At 40.9% G+C, this 16,558-nt stretch overlaps 1 protein-coding gene across 1 annotated transcript in view; it reads left to right on the forward strand.

Moving 5' to 3' along the window:
- The first annotated feature begins 6,329 nt into the window (after positions 1–6,329).
- Positions 6,330–16,558, forward strand: part of TTBK2 (tau tubulin kinase 2) — a 155,277-nt gene continuing 145,048 nt past the window's right edge. Inside the window, exon 1 of the mRNA XM_081230184.1 lies at positions 6,330–6,698. The gene's annotated coding sequence lies outside the window, so the exon portion shown is untranslated. The remainder of the gene's footprint in view (positions 6,699–16,558) is intronic.

Raw genomic sequence — 16,558 nt, forward strand, 5'->3', positions numbered from 1 at the left:
TTAGAAATAAAGGGGCTTCCCTGGTGGCACAGTGGTTGAGAGTCTGCCTGCCGATGCAGGGGACACGGGTTCGTGCCCTGGTCTGGGAAGATTCCACATGCCGTGGAGCAGCTAGGCCCGTAAGCCATGGCCGCTGGGCCTGTGCATCCAGAGCCTGTGCTCCACAACGGGAGAGACCACAGCAGTGAGAGGCCTGCATACGACACACACACAAAAAAAAAAGAAATAAAGTCTTTCACAGCAAAATAAAGGATGAAGTTTTCAAAAATACAAGCACTTGAGGTAGTTAATGTATTTGGTGTGAATGCATTTCTATCAAAATCAGAGTGCATCTGACACTAGCTTAAAGAGGTCAAGCTCTAAGAGGAACCCCCAAAATTTGGCCTGCAGCCTATAGATTACTGACCCCTGTTCTAGAGCATCTATATAGCTTACCTTTAGCAGTTATTGCAGTGCATTGCAATGGGATTTGCATGTTCGCTAATCCACTATGAAACTCTTAAGGATAGAGACTGAGTTTATTCATATTTGTTCTCCCAGTGCCTAGCAGAGTGGTTGGCATTAATTGGCTCTAAAATATTTTGTTTAGTGGATTAAGTAACATTCAAATAGAAACTGGTTAGATTGACCAAAAATTTAAAAAACAGGACTGTTTGCTGGTTTGTGGAAACACTTGAGCGCCAGTCCACTCTGAGCTTCATGTTTCAAAAGACTGTGCAGAGTTTTTAGAAACAGCTTTATTGAGATATGCAGTCAGTGCTCTGGGCCTCTGTATCCTTGGGTATTGCATCCATGGATTCAACTAACCACAGACTGAAAATATTTGCAAATTCCAGAAAGTCCCCAAAGCAAAACTTGAAATTTCTGCGTGCCAGGCAACTATTCACATAGCATTTACATTCTACTAGGTATATTATAAGTAATGTAGAGACGATTTAAAGTATATGGGAAGGTGGTCTTTGGGGACCCTAGCCTGCCATCTTCTCAGTCTGCTGGCTTTCTGAATAAAGTCGTATTCCTTGCCTCAAAAAAAAAAAAAAGTCTATGGGAGGGTGTGCATAGGTTATATGCACACACACACACAAAAGCATATGGGAGGGTTTGCATAGGTTATATGCAAATACTATGCTGTTTGATTTTTTCTTCCAGTTTTATTGAAATATATTGACATACAGCACTGTATAAGTTTAAGGTGTGCAGCATAATGATCTGACTTACATACATCATGAAATGATTATCACAATAAGTTTAATGAACATCCATCATCTCATATAGATACAAAATTTAAGAAATAGAAAAATTTTTTTCCTTGTGATGAGAACTCTTAAGGTTTACTCTCTTAACAACTTTCATACATAAGGCACAGCAGTGTTAATTAGGGAATTCCTTGTCAGTCCAGTGGTTAGGGCTCTGCACTTCCACTGCAGGGGGCATGGGTTCAATCCCTTGTCCTGGAACTAAGGTCACCCAAACGGAATGGTGCGGCCAAAAGAAAAAAAAAAAAGACCTAAAAGACAAGAAACCAAAAACAAAACAAAACAAGCAGTGTTAATTTATCATGTTGTACATTATATCCCTAGTACTTATTTTTCATATAACTGCAAGTTTGTACCTTTTGACTGCCTTCATTTTCCCTTCCCCCTACACCTTGCCTCTGGCAACCACAAATCTGATCTCTTTTTCTTTGAGTTTGTTTGTTTGCTTGTTTTTGAAGCATAATTGATCTACAACACTATGTTAGTTCCTACTATGTCATTTTATATAAGGGACTTGAGCATCCTCGGGTTTTGGTATCTGCAGGGGGGAACTTCAGGAGGGGTGGGGGTCTGGAACCCATCCTCCAGAGATACCAAGAGATGACTGTAATTCGCATGCCATACAATCCACCCATTTAAGTGTACAATTCTGAGATTTTTAAAAATTGAGATATAATTCACGTATTATATTAGTTTCAGGTATACAACATGAGATTTGTTTTTAAAGAGGGAGAGGGAAAGCAAAAGGGAAGGGAGGTCTCTTTTCCTTGAGTTGCACGCTGGTTCATACTGTGGTATTGTAAAAATGATGTAAATAACTCATCTAGATTATTTCCTGTTTGGATTTAGGGGAAGAATAGAAAGTAGTAAATCAATGGGTATCTAAATATGGATAGACGCCACAAATGGAGGAAAAGGGAAAGAAGAAAGGGATTCTCCAGTACGTTATTTATTTTGGGCAGGAGAAAAGAAGCTGTGTTGAAAGAGGCATTATGTTCTGTGGGGAACTCAGTATAAATCTGAACTTTGCTCATTATCCTTGAATATGCTCTAAGGCTGATCCTAGAATCAGAGTCTCATTGTTTCAGGCTCAGTTATCCAGAGCACACATCTCTAGACTTGAATCATTCCTCTCTCCCATATTTTTGCAAATCTTACTGTATTAGTTCTCAATTGCTGCATGACAAGTTTCCCTGAAAACTTAGTGCTTAAAACAACAGTAAACATTTATTATATCACATAGTGTCTGTGGGTCTGGATTTTGGGTGTGGCTTAGTTGGGTGGTTCTGGCTTGAGGTATTTCACAGAGTGGCAGTCAAAATGCTAGCTAGGCCTGCCGTCATCTGAAGGCTTGGCTGGGGCTGGAGGATCTATTTCCAAGAACAGTTCATTAAGATGGCTGGCAAATTGGTGCTGATTATTGGTGTAATGCCTCAGTTTTTTGCCAGATAGCCACTCCAAGAGGTTGCTTGAGTGTCCTCGTACTACGGCACTGGCTTTCCTCTAAGTGAGTGACCCAAGAGAGCATAAAGTGGAAGCTGCAAAGTATTTTATAACCTAGACTTGGAATTTACACACCACAATTTCTGAAAAAGCCTATTGGTTACACGAGGCAGCCCAATTCAGTATGGGAGGGACTAGACTATACAAGGGTGAAGATACCAGGAGGCAGGGATCACGGGGTGCCTAGAGGATGACTACCAAATTTATTTATTTTTTAATATATATATTTGAGATACATATACCTCAAAAGGAGATTCCTAAATTCTGGTACCAGCTCTTGAATATTACCTTGCCATTTATCCTAACTGAACAAGTATCTCTTGGGACAGGCCAATAATTCTTTATTTATTTTTTAATTAATCAATTTATTTTTGGCTGCGTTGGGTCTTCGTTGCCGCACACAGACTTTCTCTAGTTGCGGCAAGCAGGGCAACTCTTTGTTGTGGTGTGTGTGCTTCTCATTGTGGTGGCTTCTCTTGTTGGGAGCAGGGGCTCTAGGCACACAGGCTCAGTAGTCGTGGCTCGCGGGCTCTAGAGTGTAGGCTCAATAGTTGTGGCGCACGGGCTTAGTTGCTCCATGGCATGTGGGATCTTCCCGGACCAGGGCTCGAACCTGTGTCCCCTGCATTGGCAGGCAGATTCTTAACCACTGCGCCACCAGGGAAGTCCCCAGACCAATAATTCTTTTTTTTTTTTTTTTTTTTTTTAAGAGAGGAATCCAGTGGGGCCAGAGGATTCGGTGTGGTTCTTTTATTTATTTATTTATTTTTGTGTTTGTTTATTTTATTTTTGGCTGAGTTGGGTTTTCGTTGCTGCACGTGGACTTTCTCTGATTGCAGTGCTTGGGCTTCTCACTGCGGTGGCTTCTCTTGTTGCAGAGCACGGGCTCTAGGCTTGCGGGCTTCAGTAGTTGCAGCACGCAGGCTCAGTAGCTGTGGCTCATGGGCTATAGAGCACAGGCTCAGTAGTTGTGGCGCACGGGCTTAGTTGCTCCGCGGCACGTGGGATCTTCCCGGACCAGGGATCGAACCCATGTCCCCTGCATTGGCAGGCGGATTCTATATATTTTTTTAATGGTGTGTTAGTTTCTGCTTTATAACAAAGTTAATCAGTTATACATATACATATGTTCCCATATCTCTTCCCTCTTCCGTCTCCCTCCCTCCCACCCTCCCTATCCCACCCTTCTCGGTGGTCACAAACCACCGAGCTGATCTCCCTGTGCTATGTGGCTGCTGCCCACTAGCTACCTATTTTAGGTTTGGTAGTGTACATATGTCCATGCCACTCTCTCACTTTGTCACAGCTTACCCTCAGTAGTTGTGGCACACGGCCTTAGTTGCTCCGTGGCATGTGGGATCTTCCCGGACCAGGGATTTAACCCATGTCCCCTGCATTGGCAGGCGGATTCTTAACCACTGTGCCACCAGTGAAGTCCCGGGACCAATAGTTCTTAAATGGAAAAGACCAGAGAAGAAAAGGGGGCCTGGGAAACTGTTTTCCTTGGGCACATATCCTAGGGTTCCTATACCTGTGGCATTAACTTTCACTATGTATTCATTCTTATACTTCCTACTCTGAGATATACTGTTGTACTATTCTCAGGATACTCATCGTACAACACTTCCCTTTGCACTGCACTTTTTTTCCCCTTCAACTCTTTCTTGATATACAGCTGCTGGACTGCTTTCTCACATACTCTTCTATTTATCTTATCCTTCATGGATTTGCAAATGAGAGTTGGTCATAAGATAACAGTCAGAAGAATAATCATCTTTCCATCATTTGGAGAATCCAGCTGTATCTACTGACTCATTTAAAATAAACACAATAGTAGTTTTATGAATAAATTCACTAAAACGCTTACCTATGATAGCAGAGATTACATCTGGGTAGCTTGGAGAGACACATTATATTTGCTAAGTGAGTGAAAAATAGTCTCTTTGAATAGAGAATATCTATTTGAAATTCTGCTAGGCATCATTTCAATGAATCTGGACTTTGTTTCCCCTATAAACTTCTTTAATTTTAAAGAAAAGTATTTACAGAAACACTAATCCTTTCCAATTCAAATTACTTGCCCTGCCAATACTCTGAAGTGAACTATATTCTGTTAGACAAAGTAATGGAAAAAGCAACTTGTGGTTTTAATCAGTGGAAAGAAAACAATTTGGCAACTTCTTTAAGTTTGAATAGAACAAGATGAGCTGCATCATCAAGTGCCTTTAATGTACATTTTGTCCTGCTTTTCATCCAAGGATCTAGACATGACAGACAGTAGAAGTGCCTGCTGTTTTTCAAAGAATGTCAAGAGGCTGTGGCATTTCCTGAACAAGAAGAAACAGACTCAATAATAGTTATGAGATTGAATATAGGATTCGTATTTAACCATTCTCAATCAGTTTTAATCATAATGTCACTTGAGTGAAGAAAAAGATTTAAAGTAAAAGGAAGCTCATAATTCATCGCAATCTTTCAGTCCATGGCAGACTCCTGAGATTATCAAGTAAAAAAAGCATTGGACACGGGAGTTTAAGAGACCGGAGTTTTGGTTCTTCCACTAATTAGTTTTATAGCTCTAGGAAAGTTGTTAAGCTCTTTGAGTTTTTTCTTCTGTAAGTTGGTGGGTAAGGATGGGAGAGGGGTTTCATCATAAGGTTTCCTCTTTACCAAAGAGCTTGATATACCAAATACAAATTATCCCACATAGCCTCGTTTCTCCGCCCTCCTCGCTTTTCTTTGAAAGTCTTAGAGGGACTCCCGCATTGTCTTGCTCAGAATCCCATACTGGACCTCACCGGGGCTGCTCACTGAACCCTTCACTGGCGGTGTTTCAAAAAGGGAGTGAAATCTTGTTCTTTATGGATGTGAAAACCGTAAGGATACGCCGGGCTCCAGGCTGACATTCCTTTCTGGAGGTCTCGGTCTTCTTTCTTCATTACACTTTTAGGCCTTTCCCCAGTACCCACCGATGATTAGCTTCATGTTAGGCGGTTCTGGGGACAGCGCCAATTTGCCAGATCCTGGCAGCGCTGCTTCTGAGGAGGTGGCGTGGCAGGGCCTCATGATTTGGGGCCCTTTTTCGCGACCGAACTCCTCGGCGTGTGTAAATTCGTATCGTGACAAAGCATTTACGATTTTCTTCCGAAAAGACCAACCCTGGCGTCACAACCGTGCCTCTATAACCAAGGTAACTGCTGAGCTAGGAGGACACCACTGTGCGCCTACCACTAGTCTCAGAAGCCCTACTTCTCTGCTCCAGACTGGCGGGTAGTTGCCGCTGCGGCTGAAACTACAAGAACCAGAATTCCCGCGCGCACGCGCGCTGTCATTGTGATGGTCCTTTCCCGGTAACTCGCCCTCTCAGGCAAACCTGAAGATAGCGGCAATTCTCCGGTGGGGGGCGGAGACGCTCTTTGCCTGGCTCTCCGCCCCTTTCGTGATAGGCAATGGGACCAGCCAACCAACGTGGCGGGATTGGGACGCGCTCTCCAATCAGCACCTGTGGCGGAGAGGTGGGCGTGCGCACTGGCAGGGCAGGTGGGCTAGGCTGTGCCGGGTTGCGGAGGGGGAGAATAACGTCGGGTCGGGTCAGCGGGCGCTGCAGTAGTCGCCGCAGCGGCGATGGGAGCGGTGGGGACCAGGCGGCGGCGGCGGCGGCAGGAGGAGGAGCAGGGGCTTGGCACAAGAGCAGCGGCTGGGGGCGGCCAGCAGCAGCAGTAACAGCAGCAGCCGCCGCCGCCAGTAAACGCGGACGGTACCCGAGGGGACTACCCAGCCGGCCGGCCCTCGAAGCCGCGCTCGGGTCCCGCCGCACTGGGCGGCGGGGGATGGGCAGGCGGCGGTCGTCCCGCCTGCTGAGGGTTGACCTCTGCCGGTCCCCGCCCTGAGCTGGACCCGAGCCCTCCGCCCGAAATCCCTGCGTCCTCCACGGCCCAGGTAGGACACACCCCCCGAGCCCCCCGGACGCCTCTGGGGGAGCCCCGCGCCCCGCCCTCCCTCAGTCCTGACCCCCTCCTCCGGCCGCACCTCTCGCCCAGTGACCGATCCTGATGCGGAGGGGAGGGGTACCGGAGACTCCTCGGTCGCTACCCACGCCCTGGGCTTGTGCCAGACCCAGTCATTCCAAGTCGGAGACTGCTTCACCCCGTTTCCCTGGAGGGTTGTGCTCCGTATCCCCAGAGGCTTTTGGTGTCTTCGCTGAACTTCGAGGGCCACAAAGCTTCGTTCTCTCTCTCTGGGTGACCCACATACCACTTGTATTCATGCTGCTTTAGGTACCAGGACTGAACACAGATGATTCTCAGGATATACTGAATGCTTCTTTCCCACCCCACTTCCGCAAATCTAATAGAAGAGGGCATGGGACTATAGATTGTTTGTTGTGTAGTAACGACAGTGGAGACCATGACTTTATGGTACTTAGGGTGCTCGTCATTTGCTTTGACTAAGATGATGTTGACACCCCGGGGTGCTGTGGGAGGGACAAAAGAATCCACACGTATTTACTGTTAAATCAGAAGTAAATAATACATTGGGATGCCAGGATACTTTATCCACAGTGAACTTAATTTTGTTTCAGTCGTGGCTGCATTAGAGGTAAAAATGACATTGAGTTGTACTTTGCTTTAAATTAAAGTTGATAGGTGGCAGCAATCCGGTGTTAACTCTTCTCGTCCCTCGCTTTAGAAATTGTTCTATGTTTGAATATTAAAGAGGGCAATTTTATAATAACCTGTGTATTATGTAAAGATGTTTTGGTATTAAATAGAAGTTAAGTTTTTATTTTTTTTTCTTTTTCTTTTTAGAAGTTAAGTTTTTAAATGCATGTATGAGGATCATAATATTATGAATGGGCACATGTACACACCCGGAGGATCCACTCAGTGTGTTTTGTTACAGTGTTTGGTTCTGAGCCATTAATAAAAGTTTCATTGGTTTCTAAATACTGGTTTGCTAGGATAGACCATAAAAATGTATTTGCTGTTTTCTTTTGGCTAAATGAAATAGAGTAACGTTCATTTGAGGGGGAAGGGGTGATGGGAGATTGATTTTAAAGCTGAATGTTATATTGATTTTAAAACTGAATGTTATGTATTTCTTATTTATTTATTTAAATAAAGCAGTAATGATGACAAATATTGCTTATATGACTAATCTTGAAGAACTCATCCTAAGTCTAAAAATTTTTCAGATAACAAGTGTGTGGACTTGGATGATGTATTGTGCTCTTTTGAAATTGAAAATGTACTGAAAGGAATCTCTCTAATTTAGAAGCTTATGTTTTCCTGTATGATACATTTTTATCAAGGCACTAAAGGGGATGTTTGAAGCATGGTTATAAAGGACAGTCTTTCTAACACTTTTCCTTTATGATAGAATGTTTAAAAATGCTTTTTCTTCTTTTAGTTTTAGACTCATAAAAGAAATTGAAGTCTCTAGCTTCATTAATTTAATTTGTAATATTAAATTGAAATAAATTTGGTCTTCAGTAGTGGGCTAAGAATGGTATATCTTGCTCATTATTTTGTACTACGGTTAATACATAACTTAGCGACTGTACTGTGTATGACTTCAGATATTTGTGTCTTATTTTGACTTTCTTTTAAATACTTATTATTTTAATGCCTCAGGAAATCTTCGTGAGAGTAGGCTCATTTGCTTTAGCGAAATGAACTCACTTATGCAGGGCTTCAAATATCTCTAAATGAAGTGTTAGAAGTGAAGTTTGTATAATGCAGACAACTTTTGAGGGTATTTTACATTAAAAAATGCACTAAAATATGAGTTAGTGATAGATTGTTGGTTTTTCATTGTAAACAAATATTACAGAGCTGAATATGCTATGATCATGGAATTTAACTTTGGTGGCGGGGGCAGGCAATTCTTTATAAGTTTTATAACGTAATGTATAGAAATGACAACTTAATTGCAATTCATGAGAGACTTTGAGCTGGAACCACGCAAATTAGATACTCTCAGGTTCCTAATCCTCATAATAAATGTTTGTTGCCTGAAAAAAAACCACAAAACAAAAAACAGTATAAAACAAGGGAAAATGTTTAGTGAGCATTATTGAACTAGTGTGACTTCTGAATTGATTAGCAAAATAAAATAGCCTTTAAGAACTAATGGAGAATATACCTTGCTTTCTTGCCCACTTAAAAAAAAATCTCCGCTAGAAAAATTCTTTTATAGATATGTGGCATTCTTTACAGTTTGAGTGCATGTTACACAAAATTACTCTAGCCATGTATTCCTTTGCTATTTTGGGGGCTCTTAAGAAAGACTCAAAATATAGCTGGAGCTATGTCAGTTTATTTGATTAGTAATATGGCAGGACATCTTCAATATTTATAGGTTTTGAAATATGAAATTAAACATTTGTACTGTTTTACTTTGTTGTCATTTTTTTTGTTACTCAGTATATTGTAAACAATAGTGATGATGGTGGTAGATTTTTCTTTCTTTTTTTTTTTTTTTTTTGCGGTATGCGGGCCTCTCACTGTTGTGGCCTCTCCCGTTGCGGAGCACAGGCTCCGGATGCGCAGGCCCAGCGGCCATGGCTCACGGGCCCAGCCGCTCCGCGGCATATGGGATCCTCCCAGACCGGGGCACGAACCCGTATCCCCTGCATCGGCAGGCGGACTCTCAACCACTGCGCCACCAGGGAGGCCCTGGTGGTAGATTTTTTCCCCTACGCTTCAGTGGATAGAATCCTTGGGTTGAAAATACTTTTTTTTTTTTTTTTAACAGTTTTTGTGCTGTAAATACTCAGTGCTTTCAGGTTAAATATCATACTTCCATATTTGATAAAAGACCCTTTAAGTCTATATGTAAAAAGTTGGGTTTTTAGAGCTGAATTTTGAACATAATTCCAACACATATTACTGCTCACAAGTTTCTGTCCTCAATATCTTGTAATCCTTGGTTGTAAGTTTAAAATATAGATTGAAATTATATTATTTACCTAACATCAATGTCAGTTTTGCCAGAAAGTTTCATCTTTTAAACAGGTGATTTTTAAGCAGACTTCTTGGTATATTTTCATTTATGTTATTTATGACTTTAAGTTAAGCATGATGATTCCTTGTGGTTATTATTTTATGTGTTCTTAATACTTAATTGAGTCTATAATACTTACCAACTTTTGTCAACATTTTGGATTTTTTCTGTGATTTTTTTTTTTTTACATTTGTATATAAGATCCCTGATATTTGGGGATGTTGATAGCTGCTTTTTATTGTGTTAAGCAATTTACTTTCACTTCAATTAGAGTAGAGCTTCCCAAGTTAAAAAAATTAAGTGTTCTTTGAAAAGGACCTCAATACTCTGTAAATGGCCTATATGGGAAAAGAATCTAAAAAAGAGTGGACATATATATAACTGATTCACTTTGCTGAACACCCTGAAACTAACACAACATTGTAAATCAACTACACTCCAATAAAAATTTAAAAACAAAAAACAAAACAAAAAAAACCTGGCTTGTTGTAGTGTCTTCTGAAGAATGGGAGGTAATAGCTTCTTAGCTCCCTTTGGTAATGTCAAGATTTAACCTAACCATGTTTAAGAATCAATATTATATATTATATATATATATATATTAGAGAATTTACATCTTTATTGAAAATAAAAATCAGTATTTTTTAATATTTGCATTAGAAAACTTATTTGCCATTATGTCTGTTTTTACTAAAATGCTTTTATCATTATTTTTATACTTGGATTTTTTTTTTTTTTTGGTCTTTCTGAAGTTCCAAGGTAATTACCTTTTTTAAAAAAATGATTTTGCATTGTTTCCCTGATCTTGTTCTAACCATGTGATCATCTCAATACTGTATTTTGCTAATATTGGTCTAACATTTAGTTTTCCATGTGTGCTGTGTGTTATGGATTAAGTTTGGAACCCCCCCCCCTGCTTTTTTCCTTGATCTACTAAGTGCCTCGGTTTCTAAAATTTCTCAGAAAAGGTTTTATCAACATTTTTCAATGACCAGTAATGCAGAGATGAGGGGAGGAAAATCGGGGGAAAAAAATGAATAACTAAAGAGAAAAATGTGAGCCTTGCTTCTCATGAAATTTGATTTGAAAAAATCATCTGGAAGCTAAATAGTATGGTAGATAGTAAGCTAGATTAGGACTTCATTTCTGAGGGACTTGTGTAGCACTTAAAAAATTCAACATGTCCAAGGCCAAAGTCAGTCTACTTTTAACTTCTATAATTATATAAATGAAGGTGTCACTATTTAATCAGTCACCTAAATTCAGAAATCCCATTAATTTAATTTTTTTGGCTGCTTCTTTTCCCTGGTTCTACCTGCACAAAACCTCTCCTTTTCATTTCTACTGTTACCATCTTAACTTAGCATCTCTGATCCTCATTATCTCTCCTTAGAACTAGTGCAGTAGTCTCATTAAATATTTAAGTATCTACCATGTTACTGTGGTAGGGGTTAGAGATTCAGCAGGGAACAAGACAGAAATGATCTCACTTTTGGAACTTGCAATACAGTGGGAATAGACAATTGTAGAACAAGGAATTACAAGTGTTCCAAGTATCATGAAGGGAAAATGCAGACGACCACATAAACATATTAACTGACAGACCTAACAGTCCGGGGGATGGGTTCAGGGAAGTAGTCTTTGTTTTATCAACCACAGTTTATTCTACATACTCTACCAGTTTTGGAGGTTAGTGGATATGTTATAGCTGTAAGTAGTTAAAAAATTAAAAATAAATGTTTAAAAATAAAGATATTTAATAAAAATTAAATGTTCATACAGCTCCTGAAACAGCATTAGACAAATCCTTTCCGAACACCAGAACACTTTGAAAACTTTTGCTCTAAAGGGGCCACCCTCTCCCTTCAATATGGGTTTCGACTTTGGGTTCTCCTAGGCCTTAATTGCTTAAGTACTGACAGAATTCCTATGTTATATTTCATACTCTTTGAACCTCAGAAGTTAGGACTAGGCATTTCCAGTAGGAGGGTATGTATGGTTACAAGAAAGAGGTCTTTCAGGTAAATAGTTAGAGTCTCTTTGTAGCCAGAGTCCAGCAGCTTATAGGTGTGTTATTAAATGTACAAGTAACTAGGATATAGTTTGAACATCTTTGTTGATTTACAAATATATAAATTCATTTGTAAATCAGAAAAATATATCCCTTATCATATGCTGGCTCCTAATTTTTGGTTTATAAAATAAGGTTAGGGCTTCCCTGGTGGCGCAGTGGTTGAGAGTCCGCCTGCTGATGCAGGTGACACGGGTTCGTGCCCCGGTCTGGGAAGATCCCACATGCTGCAGAGCGGCTGGGCCAGTGAGCCATGGCCACTGAGCCTGTGCGTCCGGAGCCTGTGCTCCGCAACGGGAGAGGCCACAGCAGTGAGAGGCCCACATACCGCAAAAAAAATTAAAAAAAATAAGGTTAGTATAGCCACAAACCTCATAAATTAATAAATGCTTACTAGACAAATGAATAAAACTGTTAATTGTGCATCAAGGTGAGATCTGAATCTTTTCTCATCTCTGTGATAACATATCATGGGTCCTTAGATTACTTAACCTCTCTTTGCTTCGGTTTTGATTTTTTTTTTTTTTTTTTTTTAGTTTTTCTATTTTTAAAAAGGGAAGTTAATATACTTAAAATCCAATTACAATGAAGATCACTACAGAGAAGGTTCTTCACTGATTTTTTTTTTCTTTGTCTTAGTTGGAGGATCATAGGCAATGCTTTGTTTGGTTGATGTGGCTACAGTAGATTTTACCCAAGGAATTGTCTTGTTTAATGTTTTCCTTACAATCTTTTTTTCTTTAATTTTAATTAATTTATTTTTGGCTATGTTGGGTCTTTTTTGCTGCACATGGGCTTTCTCTAGTTGCGGCGAGCAAGGGCTACTCTTCATTGCGGTGTGCGGGCTTCTCGTTGCGGTGGCTTCTCTTGTTGTGGAGCACGGGCTCTAGGTATGCAGGCTTCAGTAGTTGTGGCACACGGGCTCAGTAGTTTTGGCTTGTGGGCTCTAGAGCGCAGGCTCAGTACTTATGGCACATGGGCTTAGTTGCTCCGTGGCATGTGGGGTCTTCTGGACCAAGGCTCGAACCCGTGTCCCCTGCATTGGCAGGCGGATTCTTAACCACTGTGCCACCAGGGAAGCCCTTTCCTTACAATCTTGCCATGTGAGTTACACTGTACTTTCTGTAAGGGAAGAATTTGTTTATGTGTTGTTAGTATCAGTAGCCAGGGAGAGGTGAACTAGGTTGTTTACACTTTTATTCTGTTGTAGGTAATTGTAACCATAACTGACTTGTAAAATTTCTCTTCACTTTTAATAGATATTTTACTTTCTTGAATATATTTATGAGCTCAGAGAGATTCCATGCTGCTGGAAGTATAATTTATCTCCTGTTAAAGTTTAGAAGGAACAGTTGAAGTGTGAGTGGTGACTAAATTTTCTTTCTCTTTGGCTATCAACAAATAGGGTTATTTGTACATCTTCATCTCTTTTTACTACCCCTTTATAGAGAGGCTCTTGCTAAAACCTGCAGGGTTAAAAAAAAATCTCATAGGGCTTATCCTATTCTTGACCCTTACTTCTGTTGTTTACATTAGTGTTAGTAGATATTTTGAAAAGCTTAACTGGTTTGTAGTCTTTGTAAACTTGTGTCTGCACCTCAGCTTGTTTTATCTTGAGACATAATTTAGTTTCTTGTAATGTGAAAAATGTATTATTTTGACTTTTGAGATATTTGATGCAGAGATAGCCACTCTGCATCTAACTATATTTTAATCTATTTTTGGAATATTAATCAAGTATCCTAAATATTATCTACTTAACAGATCATGATGACTTTGAAAACATCTGATTTTTTGTTTTAATAGGGGATGTTCAGTGTGTTGATAGTTTTCATCAAATTTGGAAAAATTTCAGACGTTTTTTCTTCAGGGTTTTTTTTTTTTTTAAGCATACAGTCTCTTTGGGCCCAATAAATGTATCCAGAAATTAAAATGTCTACTAAAAGTGGAGAGAAACTTTATATAAGATAGTATGGTTACAATAACCAACAACAAAATAAAAGTATAAACAACCTCTCTATTCTCTCCTTCTGGGACTCCAGTTATATGTATGTTAGGCTTTTAAAAATTATTTATTTATTTATTTATTTTTGGCCGTGTTGGGTCTTCATTGCTGCGCGCGGGCTTTCTCTAGTTGCAGTGAGCGGGGGCTACTCTCTGTTGCAGTGCCTGGGCTTCTCACTGCGGTGGCTTCTCTTGTTGCGGAGCACGGGCTCTAGGTGTGTGGGCTTCAGTAGTTATGGCTTGTGGGCTCTAGAGTGCAGGCTCGGTAGTTGTGGCTCATGGGCTTAGTTGCTCCGCGGCATGTGGGATCTTCCCGGACCAGGGCTCGAACCCGTGTCCCCTGCATTGGCAGGCTGATTCTTAACCACTGCACCACGAGGGAAGTCCATGTTAGGCTTTTTGATGTTATCCCATTGCTCACTGATTCTCTGTGTGGTTTCTGTCTTTTTCTGTCTATGTTTCATTTTGGATGATTCCTTTTTCTTTCTTTTTTTAAAAAAATATTTATTTATTTATTTATTTATTTGGCTGCGTTGGGTCTTGGTTGCAGCATGTGGGCTCTTCCTTGTGGCATGCAGGCTCTAGAGTGTGCAGGCTCGGTAGTTGTGGTTCACGGGGTTCTCTAGTTGTGGCACGTGGGCTCTAGAGTGCTCAGGCTTAGTTGCCCTGTGGCATGCGGGATTTTATTTCCCTGACAGGGATCAAACCTGCATCCCCTGCATTGGAAGGTGGATTCTTAACCACTGAACCACCAGGGAAGTCCTGGATGATTCCTTTTTCTGTATCTTCAACTTCACTAATCCTTTATTCCACAGTGGTTAATCTGGTGTTAATCCTATCTAGTGTATTTTTAAAATCTCAGATATATACTTCTCATGTTTAGAAGTTCATTTAAAAAATATTTCCCATTTCTTTCCTCATGCTTAATGGTTTTCTCTATTACCTTTAATATATTTATAATAGCTGTTTTAAAGTCCTTGTCTACCATTCTGTCATCTGCACCATTTCTAAGTCTGTTTTTATTGACTGATATTTCTCCTTGTTTGTGTCCCTGCTAATTTCTGTTTGGATGCTCGATGTTGTGATTTTACACTGTCATGTGCTGGATTTTTCTTTTTTTTTTTTTAATTCCTGTAAATATTACGGGGATTTGTTCTGGGATACAATTAAGTTATTTGAAAATAGTTAGATGCATTCATGGCCCTGGATGTTTTTAAAGTTGTTTTTTTTCCGCTCTGTTTGGTGATTATACAAACTATTCACAGCCCTGTGTGAACATTAAGGATTGTTCCTGCCTGCCTCTTCCAGTGGTTCTTTACCCTGGCCTTGATTGCTTCTGTACACACATGCACTCATAAGTACTCTGCCAAAGTTTCAAGAGGAACCCTCTCTAGATATCCAGAGTTCTATCTTTTTACAGCTCTTCAGTGTTCTGCCCTGCCTTGGCCTCCTCAAAACTCTGAATTCTGTCTCTTCAACTCAGCGAGACTGCTGGGCTCTGTTTGGGTTCCTCATTCCTGTGCTGCAGCCTGGAAACTCTCCAGTCAGTGAGCTGGGGGCAGTCTTAAGGCTTACCTCATTTATTTCCCTTCTCTCGTGGATCCATGTTCTGTGCTGCCTATTGTCTAGTTCTAGTGTCTAAAGTCCATTGTTTCATATATTTTGTCTATTTTTCCCATTTAAGGTAGGAGGCTAAATCTGGTCCCTGTTACTTCGGTGGTCAGAAGCCGAAGTGGTCTGGTGGGTAGATTGAAATGTCAGACAAAGAGGAGTTATAGGGGGCTTCCCTGGTGGCGCAGTGATTGACAGTCCGCCTGCTGATGCAGGGGACATGGGTTCGTGCCCCGGTCCGGGAAGATCCCACATGCCGCGGAGCGGCTGGGCCCGTGAGCCATGGCCGCTGAGCCTGCGCGTCCGGAGCCTGTGCTCCACAACGGGAGAGGCTACAACAGTGAGAGGCCCACGTACCGCAAGAAAAAAGAAAAAAAGAAAAAAAAAAAAAGTTATGCTGTCATTAGAAATCTGTGTATTATCTTTAAGCCCAAATAATAGCTTCAAAAATATTTTCCTTACTCTTTAGACACCTCATAAGCTCTTCTGATGATTAATTCTAGCACTGTTCCCATTGAAATTAAAATTGTAGGTAAAAATAATTTTCCTATTTTTCTGTTAAAGAGCAGAATCTTACATAAGCTATACATGACACTTATAGAACCCTGTTGTTATCTGTTTAGTGAATTATCTAGCTTCCCCCAAATGTAGGAGAATTTTTTTGCTTCAGCCTGTCTAGATAATAGTAGTTGTAACTGGCCTTCCTTTCCTCTTGCATTATAGCCTCCCCTGCTCTGAAATCCTTCAGTGGCTCTTCCTTGTCTATTGAAACTGAATGAAGTCCATCCTCTTCCTAGCCTGTTTTTAAAATTTATTTATTTATTTATTTCTGGCTGCATTGGGTCTTCGTTGCTCTGCCTGGGCTTTCTCTAGCTGTGGGGAGTGGGGGCTACTCGGGACTACTCTTCGTTGCAGTGCGCGGGCTTCTCATTGCGGTGGCTTCTCTTGTTGTGGAGCACGGGCTCTAGGCGCGTGGGCTGCAGTAGTTGTGGCACGTGGGCTAAGTAGTTGTGGCTTGCGGGCTCTAAGACGCAGGCTTAGTAGTTGTGGCACATGGGCTTAGTTGCTCCGCAGCATGTGGGATCTTCCCTGACAAAGGCTCGAACCC

This window comes from Mesoplodon bidens (genome assembly GCF_964165515.1).
Source record: "Mesoplodon bidens genome assembly, chromosome: 3".
NCBI lineage: Eukaryota > Metazoa > Chordata > Mammalia > Artiodactyla > Ziphiidae > Mesoplodon > Mesoplodon bidens.